At 49.6% G+C, this 10,451-nt stretch overlaps 1 protein-coding gene across 1 annotated transcript in view; it reads left to right on the forward strand.

The window, feature by feature from the left end:
- PRKCH (protein kinase C eta) overlaps window positions 1–10,451 on the forward strand; it is a 174,036-nt gene that overhangs the window by 129,662 nt on the left and 33,923 nt on the right.

The following is a 10,451-nucleotide window of genomic DNA, read 5'->3' on the forward strand; positions in this document are numbered from 1 at the left end:
CCGTGGCACTTCGGGAAGGAGTCATGCTTCAGAGGTTCCAGGGCCTGTTCCATTTAAGCCACAAAATGTCTGGAATGTCACTGGGGCCAAAGCATGATTCACAAGAGGAAAGTTTCTGCATTGTGTTCCCTGCACCCTTTTGATCAAAGGAGGTTGCTTGAAACTGCTGATCTTCCTGATTCAGAAGGGCCCAGAGCGATGGAGCAGCATTTTGCATGGAAGGAGCTTGCTTAGATCCTTCCCGGTTCACTCTGCCTCTGTATTTCCAGTAACAATCACTGTCAGCGGCCTTACGTAATGGCTGTGTTCCCTAAACCAAAGGCTGGTTGCCTCTGTGTTAGTCAGAGGCAGCCTCTCGAGAGTCATGGTCCCTACGTGGCCAGAGAGTGAGGAACCCAGGAGAATTTGGTACCAGCAAACCACCAGCTGAACCCTGAGCTGAACTTATTTTGCAGCAATAACGGGTGTCAGTGGGAAGTCTTGGAGACCAGTCAGCAAACCCGGCAGCCCCGCATCTTATTTAGACCTACCGTGGGTCACTGAGGCACCTATGCACTTTGGCCTGTCCAGGTCAATCTACTTTTATCCCTAGGATGACTGAAGAATCGCATTGTTAGTTCTTAGCTTCCTTATGACCAAACTTATACCACAGTTCCACAAAACCTCCGTACAGCAGTGGCATTTCTAATATGCAACACATTTGCCATGGCTTGGCTTGGCTTTGGTCTTCCATGAGTAGGCCTCTTGGACTTTGTCTTGCTATTGAGCTCAAGTCATGCTTTCCCTGATTCCTCTGGGGAAATGCATGACTTGGATGTAGTCATCCTCAGTAAGAATTGTTTGAATAGAGGTGATATGGCCTGCTCTTCAGACAAACCCATTCTGGGTGTCCACAATGCCATGAGGAGCAAACCTTCCTCTTCTCACAATAGAGAAATGTTCCTTCTCTTTGACCACTCTCAACCACGGTTATCAAGTCAAGAGCCATGTGCTGCTGACATGGCAGCACTGGCGTGGAGGAGTTCCCTCTGGGAGAGAAAATGTGCGTTATTTTGTGCAGGCATCTCCTCTAAGCCCAGTGTGTTGCCTCTCCGGATGTGCCTTCCAGAGTCATTGTCTCAGAAGCAGCCTTTACCACTGTGGATATGACTTCTACAATCCTAAATACTTAGATGCACAATTTGTGTGATATCTCCACTGACGCTGCTTCAGGAAATGGGATCCCTGTCCTCTGGAGTGGGAAATTGCAGCAGGGTGTTTGTCACCTGCTGTCTCAAGCCACTAATCTGCATCAAACGGACCTGAGGAGTCATCTTTGCACAGCCAGGGTAGGTGGGCAGCTAGGGCGTGTGTAGACGAAACGGGGGCCCCAAATTGAAGCGGTGGGCTTTAAAAAACACTGCTTCAATTTAGGGCTGATTAAACCCCCGTGTCGCGCGCACACCCCGCTGACTTACCTGCCTCCCCAGCAGGGAGGGGAGGGAGGGCGAGCTGCCCATGGGCAGAGCAGTCCCTGGGCTGCGGGGTGGGGCTGGTGCGTCCCTCCGCACAGCAGTGGCCCCTCCAAGGTGGCACCCGCCCGCAGGCACCTGGCATGGGCAGTCCCAGGAGGTACCGCAGCCACGGTGGAAAGCACCAAGCCTCTACGCAACTCTGGCAGGCAGGCAGGCAGGCTCCAGGGGCGGGGGGAAAGATCAGGCTCACCACTTTTCTTGGGCAGAGCCTGCCTTCCCGGGCTGCTGCCAGGCTGCCTGCAGGGCTTCCTGCATGGAGCCCGGTCCTTCGCTCCGCGGCTGTAGAGTTTTAGTTCAAAGGAGTTTTAGCTTGCTGCGCCCCAAGTCATTTAAGGCGCATTACACCGCCAAATTTCCTACAGCGGCTGGAATTAATGTGTAATATGCTGCCAAGGCGTGCAAACGATGACACCATTAAAGTGGTGCAAAAGCAGTTAGCCCGCTTTAGAGCACCGTGCACACACGCCTCTCGTTTCGTCTACACACGGCCTTAGTCATTAAATGCAGAAAGAGGATGTGCTGGAAACCCTCTGTGACAACTGAAAGTTCAACAGGCCAGGTGAGGGCAGTCCTGGACAGACACACAGGCCTGCTGAGCTGCTTTTGAGGGAGCTGAAGTCACTGGGAATGGAGGGATCTGAACACACTTCTCAGACCTGATGCATCTGTAGGGAACAGGCCCTGAATTTACTTTAAATAAACTGATAATACAAAAGGAGGAAGAAGCACATGAAACAAAACCAATCTGGCTTTTTCAAAAGCAGTTTAGGGAGTTAGGTGCTTATGTCCTATTGGAATTCTGTGGAGTTTTCTGAGCACCTAAATCCCTTGGTCTCCTTGAAAATACTCAGCCGGATACACCATGATGGATATGTATTGTCCATTATTGACCAACTGAAGGACCCTTTACATATGTTTTATCATTTTGTTCGGTGTGGCCAGTGCCAAATTTGGACAGTGCACCACGACTAAGCGCTATTAGAAGAAGAATAAAAATGATCAACTGTACCTACTTAATAAGCATGCCTACTGGCTTATGGTCCAAGTCTGGCACACTTACCCACCAGAGTAGCCCCGTACTCTGGAAATAGGCTCAGAAATTTCAGTGGGACTGTTGAAAATGGTAATGTGGAATTAAAGAACATCAAGAAGCTTTTTAATAAAGATTTATAATCCAGTAGATCCCCCTGTTGCCAGATCCTTCAAGTCCTCTCCTTTCTCTCTCCAGCATTTTCACTTCATTTCTCAGACTTGCAGAGGTGATGGCATTTTCTCCGGAGCTCTTTTCAAATACAAGATTGCTCTATGAGTTCGTTTAATCTGCTGAGGTTTGGCGATTCCAGCTAACCAGATGAAGAGCCTCAAGTGTCACTTTGTTCTTGGCCTCTTTGTTCTTGGCCTCTTTCTTTCTTCTGGCTTTTAGAGGCACCTAAGGGCAGGCAGGAGGGACACATTTTTTTGTCTGGCAAGTAAATACTGTGCAGCTGTAGAGACGGTCTGTGTCGGAGCATAAACTTAGCAACAGAAGATTTTCTAGCTATGATAGAGTCATTTCCCCCCTATCCTTAGAGCTGGAGACAGCAACCCTCATACCCAGGATAGAAGCAAACCCAAACAAGAAGCAGCCACACTCTTGCTCTCTAGTTGCTTGAGCTGCTTTCCTCCTGAGAGGCAATTATTGTCCCATTGTCTTCTTTTTATTAAGGCAGCCAGGCAAAGAAGGACATTGGTCCCTTCTTGCTCGGGCAGTCATGCGATCCCAGTCCTGTCCTGTGGAGTTTTCTGAGCACCTAATTCCCTTGGTCTCCTTGCAGATTCTCAGCCGGATACACCATGATGGATGTGCTGTCCATTATTGACCAACTAAAGGACCCTTTATGTATTTACCATCCTGAGCTATGAGAAGGGAGAGAAGTTTGTCCTCGCCTGTCTTTTTGGGATGAGGTTCAGAAGGGAGTGGCTTCATCCCACAAAAAGCTTCCCATGATGTCCCGGCTCATCCCTGAGTCACACCCTCAGCTTAACCTTTACAGAGTCTAATGATGGACACAATGGGCATTTTTATGTGTGCTCCAAGACATGGTGCTTTAATTAGTGAGCCTTGCTAATTATAAGTGCCCATTCATCTCGTGTATCAGCATCCCCATGCTGGAAAAATAGCAGTGGTGTGCTTTGAACCAAAGCTCATCGAACATGTTTTATTTCAAAGTGCCCCGCCACCCCTTTTTCAGTGCAGGGACGTACGGAGATGCAGATGCATGTGGAAGGCTGCCGGAGCGCGGCAATTTCTGTGCTCCAGCCGGCTCGATTAATCAAGTGGATTTCCAGTGTGTCGGAGCAGGCTCCCCACATGTCTATAGGAGCCCATTCACCCCCTCTCCCCACCTTGCATCCCCACCCCCCCACAAGGCAGTCTTTATTGGTTAGGGTTTTCTTCCCAGCCCAGAGAAGAGGCGTAACTATTTCCCAGTTCAGTAGAGGATGCCTGCACGTGCAAGCCCACCCCTCGCAAAATAGCTGCCTATCTGAATCGGAGGGTGGCAGAAAACAGTGGGATCATATCCCTGGTTGAAAGTACTTACAAGGGAATAGGAATCCCCCAGGGGTGGAGTCAGTCCGCGTTACTCGCATCGGGTAGCCCTTTGTTCCAGGAATAGTCCCAAGCGCTGCAATGAGACAGTGCTGAGGGGAAGACACTACTCAGCAAGAGGAAGAGAGTCAAAGTCTGGCAAGTGGGAAAGCGTGAGTAATGAGGAAAGACTCATGTTCTTTGGAAGCAACCCGGGAGCCTCTTCCCCCCCGTTGGCTCAAAACAGCTGATGAGACCTTAGTTTTATGAATCTAAGACTGGCCTTCAGGGGTCCTCCCAGGATGCAAACCCTAAGTTACATGATGCCCAGTCCTTCTGTCCGACTGTAGGCTAACATATCATTGAGCCCAGCAATGAATCTTTGCTATGTTTTATGTGCACGGCACTGCCTAGTGCTTTCCCAAGCCAGCACGAGGCACGGTCACTGCTCCAAAGAGCACGAGCCTAACACAGAAAAGACCAAATACAGGACATTGGTTTAGGTACGAAATGTGTATGGCCACACTGTTGATGGGGAAAGCAGTGCAGGAAGGATTAATGACAGCTAGGTCATGATATGTGGCAAAAGACTTGCAAAGAAGAGCCCAGAGGCTTCTGAGCAACTGGCCAGGGTCAATTTGCACCTTAATGCATTTTCTTTTAAAGGTGCGGAAACTTAGGGTCTCTCAGTCTAGTTTTCCATGTGCGAGCCAGAGCCGTAAAACCCAGTGCCAGTGAGACATAAAGAGCAGCTCCAGCTACCACGGTGCAGCTAAGGACACCAGGAAGCTGCCAGGGGGATGGCTGAGTGTTTGAACAAAAAGCCGCTGCATGTTTGAGGAGCCAGGTCACCAGTGGCAAGGCACCAATGTTGGCTTTCTGGTTTATGACGATGCAGCATGGACCCGGGAGCCTTCATTTTCCTTCAAGGTACTCATGAAAAGTGCCTGGCAAAGGAGTCTGTTAGGCAGCCCTGTGCAGTGGCTTCTGGCTCTGTGTGTGGATGACCAAGCAGCCGACAGCTGTTCTGCATGATCCATAGGGCCTATTTAGCCATATGGGCAATGCCAGCTCAGTCCAGAAATCTTACAGGATGTCGGCATGTCGCAGCTTCCAAGCAGAGCCTTCCTTGTGGGCCCGTTTGGGTTGCTGCATTGGAACTGAAAACTGTTCATGAGTTTTTCTTGAGGGTTTAGAGTCAATTCAGCCGTGATCAAATTTGCCAACACGGCTAGAATATGAGAAGCAACAAATGCTCAGCTTGGGGGGCTATAGCACCACGCTCCAAAATGACTTGATAAGTGCACTGTGCAATTCATCTAAGAGGCCGCGTGGTACCAATGGCTGTGAAAGTCTAGCAGGCTCATGCAGCCGAAGTGCACAGGCCTAGAATAGGTAGCTTCCTCAGCCTGGCAAAAGGTTTTTAAACCCAAACGCTTGCCAAGAATTTTTTTTTCCAACTATTTAAGCTGGTCTAATAAAAGATATCAGATTCACCCAAAGAACCTTGTCTGCCTAGGATAAATCCAAGCACTTGCATTGCATGAAAATGAACATATTGTCCAGTGGTACCTGTCAGTGAGGCTTTTGTTAGGCCCTGCGCTGTCGCCACCTGAGATAAGGTTGCGGCGCCAGGAAACTGGAGCAGTTCCATGCAAGGAGCTCTGCTTTACAATCTGGTCCCAAATATAGACATTTAGAGACTGAGTTATAATGTGAAGCGCAGTGGATTTTGCTTTCGTGGCATAGCAAAAATGCGTGCGTGTTGCACATCCGAAATGCAGAGAAAGAAACACAGAATCACCTATTCTTTTTCCCTTGCCTCGTGCCCTGTCTGGACCATTTCTGAGGTCCCACTACCAGAGTCATTCACTCCAGGACTTAAAATATCCTGCAGCCATCTCCATTTTTCTTGTGGTAGAAAGAGCATCGCCTTGCTCTCCACTAGCTTCCACTGTCTCCCATTAGCGGCCACGTGATCTTTTATTGATGAGGAGCGTGTCTGAAAGGAGCAACCCACGTGGATGAAATTATTGTGGATGTGCAGTTCTTGTTGTTGACGCTCTCAGCGGTTACAATTAAAGGCTACTCCTGTGCTGCCCTACAACACTACGGGCTTCTAAGCAAAGGACACTAAACTTCAAAGCGTATCCGAGCACTGTGCAACGCACCGGAGATCTGACCCCCTGAGGCTGTACCTAAAACAAGTAGATCAGGAGCACTTGCCTTTCAGGTGGAGCCAAAGCTTACATCATAGTAGGAAATGCTTCTGACTCGGTAGTCCTCTACTATGCAAATGCAGGAGGGTTACGTTCAGAATCTGTAACCCCATCATTTGCACGAGAGTTTGCCAGGCGCAGCACTCTACAAAGGCCTCTTTCTTTCTTCCTTGCCTGTTGTTTCTTGTTTCCCTGGATTAGAAATGAACTTTAAACAGCATTTTTGATCCTCCTCAAGTGTAGAAAGGTGATTCATAAGGAAAAACAGCTGAGTTCATGCCTACAACCGAGGACAGCAAGGGTGGAAGAAGCCTCTAGGACAAGGGTGCTTAACCCCAGGAACCAGACCTGAGCCCCAGACCCATGTCATCCGGCCTATGAGGCTCCCCTGCAGAAAGTCCTGTAAGGTGCGCCGTGGTTGTGCATGTGGTAGACTGGATGCACAAGGCAGCGCGGGGCCTGATCCTGGCCCCCACATGCCGGGATCAGGCCCAGGGCCCCACACCGTCCCTGCCCAGCTGGGCGGAGATGGGGCAGGGCACTGGGGCCCGATCCTGGTGCACAGGGCCAAATCCAGCTTGTGGACCAGCCCTGCACCATTCATGCAGCCCAAGGGGTCAAAAGTATGAGCGCCACCAATATAGGACTTAAATCTTCAGTTCGCTGGTTCAGGCTGAAAGCGCCGAAACCTTCGGTTTTTGTCTGCGATAGGCCTCTAGTTGCCTTCTTGGGGGTTTGGGACCCAAAGCAAAGGTTGATTTAGAACAGCCTGAGCGGGGGTTGACTCAGGGTCAGCCGGCCGGCCAGCACATGTTACTCTTGGGTGATTCCCTCCAAATCCCCATCCTCACCATGCACACTCATTGCACACCACACTTGAGTCACCCTTCCCAGTCCTGCTTGCGAGCTCCACCTGCTCCTCTTCATTGAGCTCCCTCCTTCCAGCATCCCACTTCAACCACTGCGTCCACAAGCAGGAGTCAGCCAGGGCCACTTTCTTTAACTTAATGAGCCACATGCTGCTTTTCTATTTTGAAATCAGCCTGTGAGACAGGCTGCTTGGCTGAGTAATCTCATCATCTCGATGGCAACTTCAGTGCTGCATCATTTGCTTCACTGAAGCAGCCTTCAAAGTCCAGGCTCTTCAGGATGAGCATCCTTTCTTCTCGCACCCCCGTGCAATATCTTGGAGATGTGCGCAGTGACATTCATGCCTGGTGGATGGGGGTGACACGTGGCCACTTGGGGCTCTCGCCAGCTGGGCAGGAGTCCTCATAAACCAGTGTAACAGCAGATGAGCTGGATGGTAGCTCAGCATCCTGGCCCTGGGATGAATAGGGTGGGTTTCACCTCGCTGTTTCCCCCATACTTTGGATATCCAGCCCCCAAATTTTTCACTGGTGGATTTTATGTGACTGTTCTGGTGAAGGCTAGAGAGACCAGAGGAGATGGGAAGGCATTTTATTTGCCTGCTGAGCTTTGATATTTTGAGTAGATCTGAGGACAGGCTCCTCTAGGAACTGTTTTGAAAGGTTTACTCCCCTGAGCGCCTTTGAGTACGCCCCAGCCACACCTTGATGTGCAGCTTGTTACTCAGGACCATCGTCGGGCCTCCATAAGGGAGAAATTGTACAGGGCGAGTGGGATTTGCAAAAGCACCTAGCACCAGCCCGATGCTGTTCATATGAAGTCAGTTGAAAAGTCCTGCTGACTCTGGTGGAAAGGCTGGGGCCGAACATGAGCGCTTCTCTGAGAATCCCATTTAAAATAATTCATAGTATATTTGCTCTCCAGCATTCCTGATTGCATACACAATGATAGAAGTGAAGCTACCAATGGACCAGAGGTGGGTTAATAGATTTTTTTTAGGACTTTTCAAACTTCTGAAGTATGTGTAAGGGCTCAAACTCACCAGACACAGGATTTTTTTTCCACTAAATTCAGTTGCCTGTATATCCAATTCCAAGTAAAGACTGAATATGACAGGGATCAAGAGACCTGCATGCCCAGGCATTCAGGTTCAATTCAGGATTTCCTCCTTCCCCATAACACCCTATTGGGCTTCTCAAAATATGGGTACAAATTGGTTTGCTGTCTGAGCTGTGGCCGGAGGCAGCTCTGTGCGCATGATCCAGATAAATGCAATCACCCTTTTTTTGCTGCTTCCTGGAATGAAATCTTTGTGTGAGATCCTGGGTAGGAAGATGCTGGATGTCACAGGCGGTTATGAGATGTGTGATGAGGATAGCAAGAGCTATTTTGAGTTGAACCATCGTCTGACTCCTGATTGACAGGCTTTGTGGTACTCGGTGTGATGAGATGGGGATGCTTCATCTGCCGTGTTAGATCAGGACCTGCTCAATAAACCAGCTCGGCTCCAATGCTGCCAGCACAGATAGGAGCTGTGGTTAGGTCTCTTAGCCAACACACTGGGGAGAAACCTTACAAAATTTGTGATCAACCTGTGAATTAATTCAGTTCAGCACGGTCTCAGTGCTTCCGGATGTACAGAAGCTGCTTCGTTTTAATTTCTGCATCAGGCGTCACTGTTTCTGTCCAGGTGACATAAAAGGCTGGTGCTTTTTAAATCCCTCTCCCTCTCTTTGCTCAGCCCCACCAGTCTCGAAGCTATGTTTTGTTCGGGTTAAGTAGCTGAGTAGTTAGGTAGTTTCAGGGTGCACACCTGAAACCCGCGGTTTCAGGATTTCAGGCAGGAATATTCAAAGGGGGAAGATTTCTTTTTGTTATGGCAGGCAGAAAACAGCGCTGCTAGCAGCTGGAAGGTGAACGATTGCCTTGCCCAGCAAATCCCAGCGCTCCTGTGCAATGGGATGAAAGCCTGTCTCCGGGCTGGCTGCAGGTCCAATGCATCATTTATTTGGTCATCCGGAGGGTGTGTGCACAGCAGGCATACTATGGATTTTAAACAAAGCCTTTTTTTTTAAGTCCCATTTCTTCCCTCAATAACTGCGGGAACATTTGAATTGGGATTCTGGGAAATTTGCAAACATTTATTCCCTTTCTCCTCGCTTTCCTAAGAACAAGTATACCACGTAAAAGAGCAGACCCTTGCACAGGTACTTGTATAGAAGTGTCTAGAGCAGAGAAGGGGCTGAGCTCCCCCAAGCCAGGATCTCTAGCAGCGGCGGTGCTTTCACAGAGATAGTTGCGGCCTCCTTTTGCTCACTTCCACAAGCGTGTTTCCTGTTCTGGTCAAGCCCCTATAGACCACCCCATTACACAGCCACCATTTTGATAACAAGGGCTGAGCCCTACTGTTGATCCTAAAAGGTGTCCAGCACCCAGAGGCTGCCCTTTGGCTCTGCATCTGTCAAGTCAGGCATAGCAGCAAGAAGGAAGCTTTGTGATGATGATAAGCTGTAGGATGGGGGAGGCAGGTTGTTGTATTAGTCCGAAGTCCATCAGCAGGTAGGTAGATATGCATTTTTGTGGACTAACTAAATAATATATATAGAGAGAGAGACAGCATAGGCTTGTGAACTTAATCAGAGGTTGCAGAATGCCAGCTTTTCAGTCAGCATTGGCATGTCATACCTCTCCATTGGGAGGTGAATCACACCACGTTCAGCTCAGTAATGTTAGAAATGGAGTTGGGAGCTTTTCTGAGCTGTTAGGCTGTCTGAGGGGCAGAGAGTTCGAGATGCAGAGATTTCAAATGAACGCGGAGAGAAGCAGAGGCAGCCTAAACGGCCACTCCTCTTCCCCACAGGAACCAGCCTCCTGGGCCCTGCATCTCTGTAATGCTTCTCTAGTGCTACAAGCTGGGCCGGGTGCTCAGACTCATGCCTGGTGCAGCTGCAGGGACAAGGCGGCAGCATCGAGTGGTTTGAGCACATACCAGCTACCTGTTAGTCCCAGCTCTGCGGAAAAAACAACGGCACTGACTTGACCTGGGCAAGCAGCTTGCAAAAGGTTGACCTGGTGCTCAAGGGGCTGGTTGGCTTGATTTCCATCAATGCTCCTGTGCTGGAGGCGTTGCCAGGATTAGGGCTCAAGAACCAGAGCAAGGATTCATTGCAAACTTAGTCAGATTCTGTGGGTTGTGTAACACCCACACACACACCACACCCTGCTCCCTAGGCACTGGCACTGTCCCTGCACCCTGAGACCCAGTGTAAGACTTCAGCA

Source organism: Alligator sinensis, unplaced genomic scaffold (genome assembly GCF_000455745.1).
Source record: "Alligator sinensis unplaced genomic scaffold, ASM45574v1 scaffold50_1, whole genome shotgun sequence".
NCBI classification, from domain to species: Eukaryota; Metazoa; Chordata; order Crocodylia; family Alligatoridae; genus Alligator; species Alligator sinensis.